The sequence below is a fragment of the Bactrocera neohumeralis genome, chromosome 5 (genome assembly GCF_024586455.1).
Source record: "Bactrocera neohumeralis isolate Rockhampton chromosome 5, APGP_CSIRO_Bneo_wtdbg2-racon-allhic-juicebox.fasta_v2, whole genome shotgun sequence".
NCBI lineage: Eukaryota > Metazoa > Arthropoda > Insecta > Diptera > Tephritidae > Bactrocera > Bactrocera neohumeralis.
In genome coordinates, this window is record NC_065922.1 from 10,445,451 (window position 1) to 10,463,776 (window position 18,326).

Here is an 18,326-nt window from a genome sequence, read left to right on the forward strand (position 1 = left end):
GCCGGTTGAAGGTTTTCAAAATGTGCGCCTAATTGTAGGCAACATTTTATGATTTTCTTGGCGTTTAACAACCCACAGGAAAGTCACATATATTTTTCGTCACTTACTTTCTCTTTTCACTTTATATTGGCATTATTTCACACTCTTTTGCTTAGAAATTCAACGCTTTAATTAAAATCTGACGTTTGTATGGGCACAGATTTAATTGAAATTAAATTTAATTTTTTTTCGAATCATGCTTTTTGCACCGTTTCAATTACACTTCAATTATTTAAATCGTCTGGCTGAGCTATTTTCAATTAAATCATCAAACGCTTATTTAAGTGTATTTCATTGGCTTCCACTTCTGCCCATAAACACATTTTCGCACGCTTTTTCAAGAGCATGCCTACGTACGGCTCGATATTTCCACATAAATGGATTTCCTATGAAATATGCATTGCAAAGCTGTAGCAAAAATGTTGCTGTAATGTTGCTAAAAGCCAACGGTATTCAAAAAACCGGCATAAAGCCCGTGAGCACAGGTGGCGATCCACATTTGGAGCATGCAAAATGGGTCTTCGCTTGTGAGTGTGCGTAAATAATAGCAGCGTTAGCACCTGAAACAGGCTTTCAACGCAGCAACTTAACAAAAGACCTGTCCACGCCATACAATGTGCCCGCACATTAGCTGGTATGTGGAAAAAAAATACAATACTGTGAAAAAAATCCATTACTGTGGAAAAAATATTCATATGTGCTCACACTTTCATATCACAACCGTGTGTGTATTGACTTTTATGTGTTATACGTTCATACCTACACACCCATAGGCGCTTATATATGTTTTACAAGCGATTACTTTACTTTGTTGCGCTGCGGCCCTTCCCTTCTAATAAGCTGACTCACCCAGGTTTGGGTCTCAGCACTAAAGTGCACTCACCTCGGCACAAAAGTACGTTTACGGCGTCCATATTTTTTATTATTGTTTTTTTTTTTTTTTTTTTTTTCTTGTTTTTGTGCAGTCACTAAAAGTCCTAACTGTCAGCAGTTTTCCGCTTAGTTGTCGTACACGCATTCAAACAAGCGCATAATGCCAATATCGAGTGCTTTCGGTCGGTTTTTTTGCTTTGCCGTCCAAGTGGCAGTCGTTTCTTTTGTGTAGTTAAGAGCTGTGCAATCATGTTTCTTGTTCACCTTTTTTCCCTTGTATGCTTTATGGTATCATTTATTACTAAGCAGAATGGTGAAGTAGGCAATGATGTAGCAATTCCAATCGTTTTTAGTTTTTTTTTGGAAATTTACTGTTAGGCGCTTTTGAGTTTTTTTGAAAAAAAATTCACTCTTAATAAAACAAAAATAAAAAAATAAATGTATAAATCAATTAATAGAACTTTAAACACATTTAATAAAGAAAAAGTTACTCATACGTCGTGGATCACGTGAGTAAAAATGCAAGTAAAAGTGTATATTTTTATGTTTCGAATCAGTTTATACTATTTCTATAGACAAATATGTATAAAAAGTAATGTTATTTTGATCATATTTGTATATAAGGGTATTCAGTTGCTCAACATTTTAAAATATTTATTTTCAAAACAAAATAATCTGTATGTACATATATGTAATATATAATTGTTTTGTATATATTAAAAAAAAGATATGAAAACGTGATTTTTAAAGATTAGTATAACTTTAATCGTTTCACACAGCCTGAGCTGACTATTTGATTTTTCATCCTTGCAATCGCTCCAAATGTTCATCATACGTCACGTAGTACATAGTATACAGATAGCAATATAAGCAACTTACGCTAGTCACAAAGCCAATTAATACTCGATAAATGGAGGATTCTATAAATTCTTAGGTAATTCTGAGTAGCTGATGAATTGTAGGAGTAACTTTTTCAAGGCAGGAATGCATTTAGAGGGCCACCTACTGACCTCAAAAAAATTTCTCTACAAAAAAAATATGTGCATATGTTCGAGCTCCAAAAAAATTTTAGCAATGCGAATATGGACCACTCAATACGGAATCAACATTACAATATACTCACTAACACTTTCAACTATTATATAATAATTCGAGGCAAGGTTGCCAACTATTATAAAAAAATAAATTAATTAAATATGTATTGCTTTAGGAATTGCAACTAAAAAAAATTAACGAATATCTTAAACTTCTAAAAACAAATTATTAACAGAGTTGCCACCTATAACAAAAATAAAATTAATAATTTATAGCTCCAGAAATTACAACTAAAAAAAATTAACGAATATTTTGTGTTTCTCAAAAATTATTTATTAACAGAGCTGCCACCTATTATAAAAATTAAATTATAAAAATTTAACTAAATATCCATAGATTAAAAAATTACAACTAAAATAAATTTAAGGAATATGTATCTTAAACTTAAAAAGTAAATAGTAAGTGTTTGAGGCTAAAATAGATTTAACGAATAAAGTAAGCTTCCAAAAAAATATTCGTTAACAGAGTTGCCACCTATTAAAAAAATTAATTTACATATCCATATATTGAAGAATTAAAACTAAATAAATTTAACGAATATGATAAGCTTCTTAAAAATTAATTATTAACAGAGTTGCCACCAGCAAAAAAATTCTCAAACCCCCAAAATATATGAAATACACGTAATTTATGGTCTACTGACAAAACCCACTCAAATTCTTAAGCGTTGAAAAAATATTTTCTAATAGAGTTGCCATATAGGATAAATTTATTTTTGTGGAAAAGTTGAAACTGAGTTTCTGTGTTTGGAATTGAGAATACAACTAACATATTTATTTATTTTTAAGCTTAATTTTTTTTTAGAAAACTCCATATTATTTACTAAAAGAATTCGATTGAGTATATGAATGTTTCAAAAAGTTAAGTTTATATTAAATTCTTAACTTTTCCTCATTTTTAAAGACTTTGAACCTTAAAAATTAAAAAAAAATAGAAAGTCCGTAATCCAAATTTTAAGGTAATACAAAACAGGAACTTAATTAATAAACAACATATTTAACTGTATTTTCAAATAGAAATTGTTGACAGAAACTGTTTTTAGGCAAAATAATTTGTTAACAAACTTTTAATATACATATTTATAATTCAAATCATGTGGCAACGACGAAATGACATATTTTTGTTTTAAAAGTTCTTCATAATATCTAATTTGATGCCCACATTACTTTTATTTTGTTATTACAATTTTAGATAATATTTTTCAAAGGAGGCAACTCTGTTCTCATTTGAAATCAAATGCTAGCATGAAAAAACTTTTAAAATATTGTGCCAAATATCTGTTGCAAATTTTTTCATGTGTACCGATGTTATTACAGACTTATAAAGCATATTCAAAGTCAGGTGGCAACTCTACAAATATTTTTTTTTTTAATAAAATTTGTTTAAGTAATTTATTTTTTTTTATTCTCATGGTAAAATAATAAAAAAAACAAGAAAAGGTGCCAACTCTAAACATAAATTAAATATATAATACATATACTATATGTATACCTCTATTTTTTGTCAATAAAATTGGCTTAAATAAAAATAAATAATTTTATAAAAATAAATAAAAATTAAGAATTAGGTGGCAACTCTATGCATTTTTTCTTGCTATTGAGTAACATGTATATCACTACTTTTAATAATTTTGTAATAAAGAGAACATTTTCGACTCCGATCGCTTAGGACCCAGTAAATCATACTACAAACAAGTACTTGACTAATATTTATGTCTTTCTATACATACATACATATGTATGTATGTAACACCCATATGTGCGTGCGAAAATAACATATCTATAAACATTTACGTTTTAGGCATATGTACCATGTTTGCAGTTATAAAAGCGAACTACATGCGCAGCCACTTAACAGAGTTCATAAATATCACACAAAGTACACAGAACGTGTCCAACACGCAGAAGTTTGCACTCCCGCTCACACAACTCGGTTGCTGTGGGCAATAAAACTCACAACTTTTCACTAAACTTTTTTCGACAATATAGTAATTAAATCGCAATGAAAGTTTTGCAATATCAGCCATGGAACTTGGTTTCGCAATAGTTTGGTGTAATTTATTGCACACTCGCTTTATAAAGTGGTCGAGGGGAGGGTTTTAAGCAAAAGTAAATAAAACTGAATTATTTTCGGTTTATTTGCCTTCAGTCTACATTAATTACTATCAGAGCGGAAAATTATGGTTACATGAGGATGGCTTTATGGAATGATTGGAGGTTATATGGAGGATTAGTTTAGAGCGGGAGATGATATGAGCGAGCATTCTGGATAGAGTATAAGCGAAATTCTAGCCATCTTTTTTGTTTTCACTCAAGGTATATATTCTAAGTCTAAAAAAAATTCAATGATGCTTGTGCAAAAAAATATGATCTTAAAATAAATCGATTTTTTATCTCTCCCTCACAATCTCATTAGCTACCTTTCTCCCCCTCTCCCACGCTCTCGCTCACGTTCTCTAGCAATTTTTCTTTCTCTCTCAACCTCACTAGTTATCTTTCTCTATCTCTCAACCTCACTCGCTTTCTTTCTCTTTCTCTCCCTCTCAATCTCGTTAACTAAATTCCTCTGCCTCTATCTCTCTAGCTATCTTTCTCTCCCCTCACTGTCGCTAGCTATCTTTCTCTCTCTCTCTCATCCTCACTAGCTATCTTTCGGTCCCTCTCAATCTTTATAGCTTTTTCTCTCCCCGTTTATCTCTCTGGCCATCTCTGTATCTCTATTTCTACATTTTTTTAATCTCTTTTTTGTACTATTTCTCAGTTATTTTATTTTTCTTTGTCTCTCTCTCTCTTTCTGGGAATCCTCAGCTATCTCTCTCTTATTTTCCATTTTTTCTCTATTTTTTTTTTCTTTTTGCTAATCTCTCTAAGATTCTGCTATTTCTAGGATAGAAGTTCAACTGTCACAAAAGCTTCCTCTCAATTTAGCTATAATTATATAGTATATCTATATCTTCTCTCTCTCTCTCTCTCTCTATTTTTATTATTTTTTTTTTTATCTTTCTCTCTCTAACATTCTGATATTTCAATTTTTATCTCTCTTTCTCCTTATTTCTGCATATATTTAGCCATCTCTCTTTCTATTTTTCTCAATTTCTGTTTATTAACTATTTTCTCCCTTTACTCTCTTATCCGAAAATCAAGTAAAAACTCTCATTAAAACTTGTAGAAAGTGAGAAAAAAGCGAAACCGATTTTAATTGCTTCTTTTCACAACTATTTCTTTCATATCCACAGAGTGTACTTGCTGGCCATTTGGGAGACGCATCCACAATAGGAAAGCAAGCTCAGAAAAGCGCAGCCAACTTAACGTCGCGACATAGCAACAACAACAATGATACTTTCCCATTGTGCTTATTAAAAGTTTCGACACTTCAGCGTGTCACGAAAGCAGCTCAAGCTCAGCGGATATTTTTATCACAGCGTTGCTCTAAATTTTTGCTCTTCTATTTATAAAACCAACTAGTACATAACAGATTTTTTGTTGTTATTTTTTTAATATTATTTCTTCTGTTTTCTGTTCATTCAATGTTAGGGTATTCTTGAAAAGTTAATATTCTCACTGTTTGCACTAATTAAATGTTTATTTCTTTCATATTAAAATAATAGCGCCTAAATTATGCCGAATATTAATTCTTCTTTATTGCAATACTTAACCACAAACTTTATATCTTTACAGTATATAAATCTCTCTTTAAAGATCCATTTGAAATCTTGTTTACTAGCTGTGCTGCAGTCTGTGCCGTCTCAAGTTGCTTCGTGGCACGTAAACATCATTCACTCGGCAATATATGTTTATTGTTATTGTTGCTTTTATTACATGCGCCCGCTCTATTATCTAGCAGGACGGAAAGTGCGGCGTATCGTGCGTTTTAGATCATAAATTTCATGAAAGCCGAATCTACGCGTGGCTTTTAAGCAGTTTAGCCGAAGAAGTATACAAACATACGCACACGCATATAAATTTATATACATATATAATATATATACATATATATGTTTATATATACTCTCATCTACATGGTTACATATGTGAAATGCATGACATTGCACTTCCTGCTAATGTTTAACAGGCTTCCGCTTCCGCTTTTAATCGTACCCTCTCTGGTTGTATGGCTTGGTTCACTTAATTTGTTATTGTAATAAAATTGTTTTTGTTGGGCCATGAAGCATCTTCATGAGCAACGAGCAGCTCAAGTCTTTCCTATATACTTCCGTTTACATATATCAAGTATTAAGGTATATATATACATATATTTATAAATATGAAGTATTCCACAAAAGCCAGATATAAATGTTCTTAAAGATAGAACTAGAAAAACCTTGTTGAAATAAATAGAGAAAGATAGCTTGAGAGATGGATAATTATAGACAAATAGATTGAGAGGGAGTTTCAATGATATTTTATATTTGGTATCCGAATATAAGCGAGATAATTATTTATGACAGAGTGTTCTAAATAAAGGTTCAAAGTTGAAACAGTGAGGTTCCAAAACAGATTATTCAAACAATAATTTACCACTTAGAATGGTTTAATTAGAGGAAGAGGAAGACCTCCACTCCGTTTAAAGGACCAGGTGGAGAAGGACCTGGCTATTGTTAACTCGGCTATAATCGCGTAAGCGGTGTCTACGCTAATTAAGAAGAGGAAGAAGAAGAATAGTGTAATCAGTTTGTTTGCTATAGTTTCCAAAATGTGGGCTTTGAGCGTTTTTATAGTCGGCGCGACTAGCTAAAGAGCTCTAGAGTTCTAGAGTCTGGGAAAAATTTTACAGAAGTTGCTCATTGTGTCAGTCCCAGCTGACTGACGTTGACATAGTCAGGTCGCAGTCTCAAGTGTAAAAAGAATTTCTATCAGAAAACTTCTATTCAAATTTCTACCGCCGAAAATCTGTCAAGAATTCAATGATTCTCATTTTTCTATAACAATCTGGCAATTACTCCCCGTAAAAAAACCAAATATAATCAGATATCTACATGCTAGATTTGAACTCGCTCAAAGTTATCCGTGGAGTGTCTAACTTCACTATCAATAGCATGAAGCTACTTCATAACCAGACTCGTTTGGGTGCCTGGCTAAAGCGGAATCGCTGGAAACTGCAAGCTCTATGAACTTGCTAGATAAGGCAGCCTTATGCCGATTACATTAGATTGAGAACGAACTGAATATCCTTGGTCCTCTTGCATTCTAACGCTACATATCTGGTATTCGTATTAGCTTAGCATTTGCTGGTCGACATTATGGCTATTATGTGACTGCGAGATATCCTAGTGTAGAAGAATCACTGACTTACTTTTTGCAATGTTCATCTTACTGCATTCGTAAGAGTTCTTATTGGACATTTTCCGATAGGCGAACATACGATAAGATTGAAAATCTTGTCGAATGCTAACTGCCAAAGTTGTATGGAGAAGGGGAATCGGAAAAATGCAAGCACTTTCTTTTCTATTCTCCAGCTTTTGCAAGGTTGAGGTTGAAACGTCTCGACAGTCATATCTTCGGTGAATCAGGTAAAATAGATAGATATTAGCCGGCTCAACAAATTTGTGGCAGACTCAAAGTGCCTTATCGACTATATAGGTTAGGTTAGGTTACACTAGCTAGCTTTTAGGACATACATATGCAGACCCTCAGTTCCTTTGCAACGCCAGATGGAAGTTTGTTAACATTAACGCTTTTTGCGAAGTTTAGTAGAGACTTGATATCTAATTTTGGTATTCCTTCAATCCCTTCTGATAGGACTGAACATAAGCAGAAGAGGTATTACAGCGTCTTTTTAATGCCTACCAACCTCAACACTTTCTACATGTGTCATCGTTAATGTTGCCCAGTAAGTTGTGAACCGTGATACTTTCAGTAACAGTGCATACTTTCAGAGACCGTGTGAGTACAAAGCTTACGTATTTTTTTCGACTTCCCTACACATGAATTTGGCGATCATGCATGCCTCTAAGACAATCCATCTCACCCCCATCCGTCTGTTAGCCCTTTCGGACATTTCGCTTCGGATGATTCGATTTTTCACTTTACCTCACCTTCAGACGGATGTATTTCGGCAACCAAAAGTATAGATACTTGGTCTAAGACTGGAAGTAGTGAGCTGCTTGAGCCATATATATATGTATATATAAAAGAATCATTTCAGGCCACGCTCAAGTACACACGGCTCCATTCTTCAGTAGTTAAGCGAATAGCACTGTTGGCAATCTCATCAGCTTTTCCATTTCTCCAAACGTCTTTGTATTCTGGAACTCATTATACTATACTATATATGTTTATTGATTTTATGAACATTCTCTGACGAAATGCGATTTGAGATTATTGCTTTAATTGTCGCTTGACTATCGACTCATATAACAAAAATAATAAAAATATTCTTAGTGTGAGAATCACATGTTCGTTGGCATGAATTTTACAAGAAACTTTTTTCCAAAAGGGGATGTGCAATGGTTTTCCGCAGTTTTCCAGAGTTCAATCGTTTCGAGGTAAAATATTTCGTTGGAAAGAGAATACGAAAAACGATATCATATATAGTCACATTATTTTTTTCTAAACTTTCAAAGCTTGAGGCAACTTTCTTAAAGCATCTAATAAAGGTTATCGATCAGTGAAGCTGGAACTTAATTAAATTTCGCCTTTGTGCAACTTATTCTCCCCAACATTTACCCCTAACGAACTTTTTAGCAATATTCGAAATAATATTTACCTCTTTCGAGAATCCTCTTTTTTATTTTCTTGGAATTCAGCTTTCATATAATATAAGCCTTTCTATGCCTCTCTAGCTTAAGAATATGCTCACAGATAGGGTGGGCCAAAAACCCAATTATTTTTTTTTTTTTTCAGGGGCAGAAACAGCTGTTTAGTGATAGTTGAAGAAAAAAGTTGAATATGTATTAGGGTGGCTCAAAACCCGATTATTTTTCTTTTAAGACTCGTTTCTGAGGATTTTTAGGGATAGGGATGTTGGGGGATAGTTCGAAGAAAAAAGTAGAATATGCATTAAGGTGGGCCAAAAAACCGATTATTTTTCTTTTAAGACGTAAAAACAACTGTTTAGGGATAGTTCGAAGGAAAAAGTAGAATGTGCATTAGGGCGTTTCAAAAAACCGATTATTTTTTTTAAGACTCGTTTCTGAGGGTTTTTAGGGATAGGGATGTTTAGGGATAGTTCGAAGAAAAAAGTAGAATATGCATTAGGGTGGGCCAGAAAACCGATTATTTTTTCTTTTAAGACGCAGAAACAACTGTTTAGGATAGTTTGAAAAAAATATAATATTTATTAGGGTGAGCCAAAAAATCGATTATTTTTCTTTTAAGACGTAGAAACAACTGTTTAGTGATAAATGCAGAAAAAAGTTGAATATGTATTAGGGTGGCTCAAAACCCCCAATTTGTAGAATATGCATTAGGGTGGGTCAAAACCCGATAATTTTTTTCTTTTGAGCCGCAGAAACAGCTGTTTAGAAATAGTTTGGAGAAAAAGTAGAATATGTATTAGGGGGGGTCAAAAAACATTTCAAAACACCCATTTTTTTTACCAACCCTAATATGTATAAAAGTGTGGAAAATTGATAAAAAAATATAGTATAAAAGTAGAAAGAAACTGAGTTCTGAGTATACGCCTTCTAAGGCTAATGAAGTTCAAAATATTCTAAAGAAAATATTCAAGATTAATTGATCAGAAGCTCCTTTTGAGCCACAGAAATAAACGTATAATAAAATAACAAGTCTTTAAACAATGAAAAAAAAAATGTTGCACAATTACTAATATGAAATATATTTTTATTTTTCTTTCATCAATCAATTTCCTAAAAATATTATAAACAAAACATTCCTTTATGCATAAACGCCTACAAGAATTCACCATAACCTCAAACAAGGCTTCCCTTAAATTGAGCATAAAAGAATATTCATTAAATTTTCCACGCATAAACCCTTTATGGTCTGACCTTTTAAGCCACTTAGCAGCTCAGCGCAACGCTGGCGTATTTAAAACGAAAGGAAAACAATAACAACAACAACTACTACTACAACCAAGGACATTTCATTCAGAACACAATGTTTTACAACTCACTTTGGCACACAGCGAAATGCACACATACACATACACACACCCCCAGAGTGGAAAAGAAATGCACACATTCATCAATGCCGCACTCGGATTAGCCACATCACAAGTCAGGCACAATGAAGCAGACACAAAGCGCAAAAAGTGTTTGCCAGCATTTTTGGTTGAGAAGAAGCGCATCAGGTCGTGAGTATTGCAATCAGCTTTGGTTCAATAAAAGCCACATACCTCACAGTCATTACTAAACAACAAAAGTCAGCGCAGCAAAAGGAGGAAATTCAAGCACTCACACACACGGACACAAGCTTAAAGTGCTTAAAGCGCACGAAATGCCGCGCCATTGAAGAAATTGAAAGCTGCAATTTTTATGGTCACCTCAAAGGCAAACACAAAAGTGCATTTGTAGTGGTGTGCTGGCTTCAATGTGTGCGTACACCAATACAACGACAACTTGCGTTGTTGTTTTTTATTTATTTAGCTTTCTCACTTTGCAGAAAACATATGTTTGGAGCTTTGAGCTTTGCAAAACTGAGCTTTTGCTCCAGCTTTTTCATTAGAGCGGCACCGCTTATTCCTTTCTCTAGCTTTCTTCATTGCTACTCTCTTTACTTTAACTGGCAAGAGCACACGCTCTCTTTGGATGCGAGATGCGTACTCTCTCTTATGTGTGTTGAAAAGCTTTGCCTTCATTTGAGCGCAACATTTTTGTCTAATTCGTTTTGATTAAGATTAATTTCTTGTGTTATTCAACCTGTTGCCGCCATTTGAGGCCGATAGCCTGACTAGCGGCTCTTTTAAATTTTGTTATTGTCTACTGGGCATAAAATAGACTCAGACCCACGCTCGGCGCCGTTCGTAGAAACTCGGACTGACGTATGGAACGATTTAGCGCATTTTATGTCGAGATCTTATATTGAAAATACAGCCTTGTGCAAAAACTAAAGCCGTTTGACCTTCACAGCGACAACGCTTCGCTACATGGGTTCTTGAAAAGTTCCGACGTTTTCGAGATAAATTTTGTTCAGAGATACGATTCAGGCTTTGGATCACAACATCACGCATGTCATTCGCCAGTTACCTGTCGAAATGCTCAAGCGAGTCATCGAAAATTGGACTCAACGGATGGACCATCTGAGACGTAGCCGCGGCAAACATTTGAAAGAGTTAATATTCAAAAAGTAAATGCCAAATAATGTTCTTTCGAATGAAAATAAGCATTTTCCATTAAATTTGAAGTTTTTATGTTTTTTTTTTAAATGTAGGGTAGCTATAGAAAAAATTTTCAGTGGAAAGCGAGGAGATCCCAGCTAAAGTTCTTCGTCACGACTAGAAACATATCGGGCAAGAAGCGAATTATATTCAGTTCTGTCATCGAACATGAAATGCTGGGATGACTGTCATATCTACGTCTGAACTCGTACATTAGATGAACTTTCAATTTCATTATATCTAGTAACACTACAAACTTAATATGTATCTCGCTTTCAGATCGCTTTAGCCACAGGCTTTTCAGTATTTCGGTTTTTCAGCTCGACGAATATAAGAACTGTGCGGGGTCAGGTCTGTTTTTGGATGAGAGTATTTACATTTGATCTTTTTTAGCTTCTGACTACGTTTTTTTTCGAGAATTTAATCCAAAACGGTTCCAGAACAAACCGTGTCAACCCCAATCAGTTCAGAAACACTCCAAATATTTATAACGGAAGTTTTTTGAAACTAAAAACTTTCGGCTTAAGGAACGTGGAACCCTCGGTTTTCACAGCGGTCTCAATGGTCTTTCTAGGACGCAAGTTATTCTTGGAATTGGTGCGTTTTCTGTATTCAATGGTAAATGATTCGGCTGGAAACATTTGATCTACCTTTAACTTGCGACTATTGCCTTCTCGAAAACAAGAGAACAAGACGATTCCATAGAAGGACAGTCAACCTAGAAACACTACAAATACCTATACCAAGGTTTTCTGGAACCCTTGGTTTCCCTGTAATCTTTCATCAAAAGAGAGGTCTCTCGTCCGAAGCTGTTTTCTTCTCTTCATTGAAGATGTTTTTTACATGCCAGGTACTAACCCCAGCGCACAACGCTGTGGAAGGTTGTTTCGCCTTCTCACTTTAGCTCGCCTTCAAACGGATGTTCTTTGGCTACACAGAGGATTTTTGATCTACGACCGAAAGTCGTGAAAGTGCCCTACAGTAATTTACTTCTTCCGAGATCAAGGATGTCAGTTTCGGTAATTTAAGTCATATTTTCGAAAAAAAAACTTGTCAACATTCAAAAATAGTTAGATTCAATGATTATAAAATTTTAAATAATCTTATGGTTGCTTTTAGTTTACCGCTCTTCATTTGGTGGAAATCCTTCTTTAGCCATTAATGGACTTCAAGGATGCCGAGGCTTGTCTATATTAAAAAAAAATGGGACCATAAGCTCGATAAGAAGCCTGAAAAGCAATCGCGAAGACGTGAAACTTTACAAGTTAAGGTCTCGATGGTCTATCTGCCATCTTCTAAGCTAATTACAGTTAGTTTTATTAGACCCAATCATACCCGAATGTCCTTGCTGAGACTCAGCAAAATTTTCAGCATTTAAACCCAATTTAATCTCACTACTTATACGCTGAAGCTCGTTAATATTAGAAGAAATGAAGCAATCCAAAAATACAAAATAAAATAATCACAACCACACTGCACTTCCGTTACACAATATTCACCAATTTTTCACACACACACCCGCAGAGGCGAAAGTCACATGTAAAATACCAGTTGTAACGCATTAGCAACAAACAACAACAAAATGCCGAGTAACACGAAAAATTCACATTTGATAACGGGATTTGTGCTGCATTAAAGGTATGAGCAAATCAAATGCGTGTCCTTGACAACGTAACACCCGCTCAAACACACACCTACACACGTGTAATACGCACATGATTAAAATATATATTTTTGTTTATATATACCTGTATTTTCCAGGTTCACAGCGGAGCTTGTCAGAGGCAAATAAACAAACACTGTTTGAAATTTTCCTCTATTTCCAACTTTGTTGTTGTTGTTGATTACAATTCGCGCCAACATAAATTGTTGTCCCTGGTGTTACAACACATTTCGTTCCATTTAATATGATTTTCCACCGAATAGTAAACAATGTGATTTTCCAATTGACGGCGTGACTCCGAGGGTTTGACATCTCTTTTTTTTCAATTTTGAGAAATGAGACTTGAAGGTATTAGTCTGTTATATGTGACTTTTTACTGTATTATTCCTTAAACATTTAAGAAGCCAACAAAGAGCTGGTCTCTTGATAACTACCATTGGTTAATCAGAATAGAGTTTCTTTAAAATTTTAGGTTATAGTAAAACTATTTATGGTACTCTCTCTACTGATTTATTTTTTCTCTTTCTACTAATATCTTAATAGACTTCAAGATTTCTAAGCTTGTAGTATACATACCAGATCCAGTTGCCTTCGGAACTCCCATGCTGCTTTAATTTTTCTCTTTCGGTTCTAAATTTATAGAGTGAAATTTTGAATACCAGAGCCGATTGGGTTTGGAATTTCCAATGTTCTCTATATACAGTCATCCGCCAGGCAATTTGCAGCCAATACCTGTTTTTTCTGCCTTTCCGTCTTTGGAATGCTCTGCCTTGACGGTTCGAAGACCCGCCGTAAAGGAGAGATCTGGTTCTGTTTGTCTAAAGGTCGCCTCGTAATCATCTGAGAGCTCATTTCCTGCTTTATCTCTGTGTAATAATGAGTTGCGTTGAGTTGGGGTTGGAAAAGTTTTACTCACTGTACCAATTAGGCCTTAGCATAATTTAAAATTCTTCTTCTTCTTTATTGGAAGCCAATTGGAGGTTCCAACTATAGCCAGGTCTTTCCCCAACTGGCATTCAAATATAGTGGCGGTCTTCCTCTTTTTCTGCTTCTCCCGGCAGAGCTAGAGTATTTTCATCCATTCGGACGACATGATCTAGCCAGCGTAGCCACTGTCTCTTAATTCGCTGAGCTATGTCAATGTCATCGTATATATCGCCAAGCTCATCGTTCCATTGACTGCGGTATTGGCCGTTGTCAATGCGCAAAGGACCATATTCATAGAACCTTTCTTTCGAAAACTTGCAAAGCTGACTCAACAGATGTTGTTATCGTCCATGCCTCTGCGCCATATAGCAGGACGTGAACGATGAGTGACTTGTGGAGTTTGGTCTTTGTTCACGGAGAGAGGAATTTACTTCTCAATTGCCTACTCAGTCCGAAGAAGCACCTGTTGGCAAGAGTTATTCTGCGTTGGATTTCGAGGCTGACTTCGAAGTTATGACTGTCAAGAGTGATCTAGGAGCCAAGTCGCGAAGACTGTTTGTTTGATGGCAGGAGATATCTCGTCTTAAATATTATTTTAAAATTAGAAGTAAAAAAGAAGCTTCAAAATGTTGAATGGTAACTAACTTGGATGAATCCAGCTGTTTAACCATCTCACCGAAAACATTCGTCACTTAAAATGAGTGCGTCTTCAGATACTGATACCATCCTTCTAGTAGACACTATGTTTAGTCCCGTTGGTTTGCCGCTTTATACTCGCAGACAGATCGGAGACCCTTAAAACCAACGACAGTTTGAAAAACGATATACCTCATTCTTATTTGCCGAGAGCACTCTTCGTTAGATCTCCCAAGACGAACTCTTAAGAATTTTCTTAAGGGATCTGCATGCATACAGTTAGTGGTTCCTAAAAAAGTCAGCCATTTCAAAGGCATTAAAGACCTTCAATCAATAAATTCTTAGATAATTTTTTTAGATTTGAACAATCTCAGTTCTCAACCACCTTGGAATCCATTCATCCCAAATTTGATATTTCAATAAAAATCACTTGTCTAAACCTCAGAAGTTCACTTTATGCCACGCAAGTCATCAATTGACATTCACATATTTATCGAAACCCCACAATAATGAACCGTTACAAGACCAATCGATCAGCATCAGTGCCTCAAATGCGAAATTTCACAAGAGTACTCGTATATGTGTGTTTGTTTGGCTGTGTGCCGGTACTCGTCGTCGGTAACCCAAAACAAATTCATCAAAGCCACTGAAACCGAAAGGTGTTCAGGCATTGCATTGAAACCACACACGCACACGCCCACAACAATCAATCCACTTTACCCTTTGGCGACGCATGTGGATTAGAACATGTAACTGTACTTATACATCTCAACACAAACTACACGAACTAATGAGGCAGTCAACCTTTTCCGAAGCACTTCAGATTATTAACGGTTGCCAAATTGGAGCCGAAAATGCTGTCAGCTGGGCATTGATACTTCAAATTTGAATGCATGCAGTTAATGTGGCCCTTTAAGCGAATTGCTTGTGTTAACATTAAGGTAACTTATTAGGCACCATAGTAGAGTTTCAAATATTTTGAAATTTTTTTTGATTGTTCGATTCGGTATAACTCGAAAGTTTTACATTAAACAGAATAGAGATGTTGCTATTTTTTGCAAATGTAAAAAGAAGAATATGAGTTTAAACTTTGATATAAAACGAAAAAACTGAAAAAATGATTGAAAAGGTTGCCACCTGCTTAAATTTTTGTATTAAATTATATTGTAAAAAAAATTACAAAGGGCTCTTACATTCATAAAAATATTTAACAGGATTCCTACACGAGATATTTTAAACAGAGTTGCCATCTATTTGAATTTTGTTAATTTAATTGAACTGTGAAATAAATAAGATACTGTCTCCAAAATTAACTATGCTTAAGAAGTATTTTAACTGTAGAAAATTTTAAGAGGGTTGCCACCTGCTTAAATTTTTGTCTTTAATTAAACTTTGAAATTAATTAAAAACTATCTCTAATATTAAATAGGCTTAAAAAGTTTTTCTACTCAAAAAATATTTTAGAGGGTTGCCACCTATTTGAATTTTTATATTTAATTACAATGTGAAATAAATCAGATGCTACCTGTTAGATTAAGTATGCTTTAGAAGTATTTCTAATCTAAAAATTTGCTAGGGTTGCCACCTGTTGAATTTGTTTTTTAATTAAACTGTGAAATAAATGAAATATTGTGTACAAACTTTAAGAAGGTTTAAAAAGTGTTTATACTCAAGAAATATTTGAGAGCGTTGCCGCTTGTTTGAATTGTTGTATTTAATTAAAGTGTGAAATAATTAAAATAATAACATTAAATAAGTTTAAAAAATACTACATAAATTTTTAAGGGGGTTGCCACCTTTTTGAGTTTTTGTGATTAATTTTTTGTGATATAAATAAAACAATGAGTATAACTTTAAATATATTTAAATGTTATTTCTACTAGAAATTTTTGAGGGGGTTGCCACCTGTTTGGATCTTTTTACTCTATTTAACTGTTAAATAAATGAAATACTTTCTCTAACATTAAATAAGTACTGCCCCTAACATTAAATAGGTTTAAAAAGTACGTTCAAGCTGCCACCTGTTTGAAGTTTTATATTTAATTAAACCGTAAAATAAATAAAATACTGTCTCTAACATTAAATAAGTTTCAAAAGTATTTCCACTAAAGAAATTTTTAAGAGGGTTGCCACCTGTTTGAATTTTTTCGGTAAAAATGTATAAAACTGCAGTTTAAAGAATTTGTTCTGCCGTAAATACATATTATCAAGGTTGCCACCTGATTAAAAAACTTCAATAAATAAGTAATAAAATATGGGTATTAAACTGGAAAGTGTTCTTAATAATTTTTTTTAATATCTTTGCCTCTGTTGGTCCCCTTGGAATTATATAGACATAAAATTTCTAAGGCGTAAAATTAACTCAAAAATATGTAATCACCTGATCCCGATAATTGGATCTTGAGCCGCATAAAATTGTATTTTGACGGATGTTTTGAGGTTACCAGTCGATAGTAAAGCAAACAATACTGAAAGGCTAATAGCATATAGAGCTTCTAAAACCAGTTAATTCAAAACACATATGACCCACCCTAATGTTTACCAAACAATATAACTAGCATGCGATTGTCGGCTCTTTAATAGAATTATTCACAACTGAGCGCCTTTACATTGGGCTACAAAGGGATTTTGGTGAACACTATCCTCCATAGACACACACACACAAACAATTGGGTCGAAGTGAGTATGAGTCAACAAGCAAAACAGGAATATTAACTTGTTAATAAGCAAACGAGCATATAAATAATGCGTTAAACTTACTTCGCATGTAAAATGTAATAATGGCAAGCCTTGTGTGTTTTGCAAACATTTACAATAAATTTTGGATAAATATCCTTCACAATTAACTATTGGAGCTTCTTGGCAACAAAGTGAGGCGTTTGTCGTAAACTGTAGCTCCACTTGTTGCTGTTGTTTGTGCGCCAACTCCAATTACATCATTAGGAATGGCTTTATGTATGCTTACTTGGAAGGAGTTGTTGTTGTTATTACAACTAGGTAATGTTATGACGATAAACAGGTGCGCATATGTGTGTATGTATTTGTGGGACTAGGCAACTTGTTATATTTGTATTACCTGTAGTTTGTTGTAGTTGTGTGCTTGTAGATTTATTACTCTGTTGGCTCTGTCTGCATATCAAGGGAAATTGAGCTGTAACTGAAGCTGGAAGTGGTGTGCTTGTGTGCCCGGACACAACTGACAAGCTTGTAAATAATAATAAATAAACTTCGCCTGGGGAAAGGTGATTGGACGGTATAAGTTAGCTTAGAAGGGTTTCAATTCGATGTCTCGATATCTTCAATATTTGTTTAAAAGATTTTCCTTAACTTAAATTCAGTAAATTTTAGGAAATTGTACGTGGTTACCAGTATTCGTAACAGTCGAAGATAGGCTGGCAAATAATCGTGAGACGACATAATTGACATTCAGGGCCTCTTTAAACATTTCAGACATTTTTAAAGTCCAGAAAATCGTTCCGATTTTTAGATTTCTTCTCGGTTTCATTCTACAAGTTTCAAGTATTTATACTATTTTCTTGTAAGTGGAACTGCTTCTGAGCCAGATCATGCTCCAGCGAACAAACTAAATAACCACTCAACGAAAAAATATCTGGTGAATATGGCGGGTGGGGTAGGACTGCCCTTTTAAGCATTTCCAGGTAGGTTTTATCGGGTTTGGCAACGTGAGACCGAGCGTTGTCAGAATAACTTTTTCGTGTCTCGCCTGGTATTGAGGTCATAAGGAACCCCAGTTCCTTTTCTTAAATATAAGAGCCCATAAATATAGTGTAATAGACTCTATCCGAAGCTATATAAA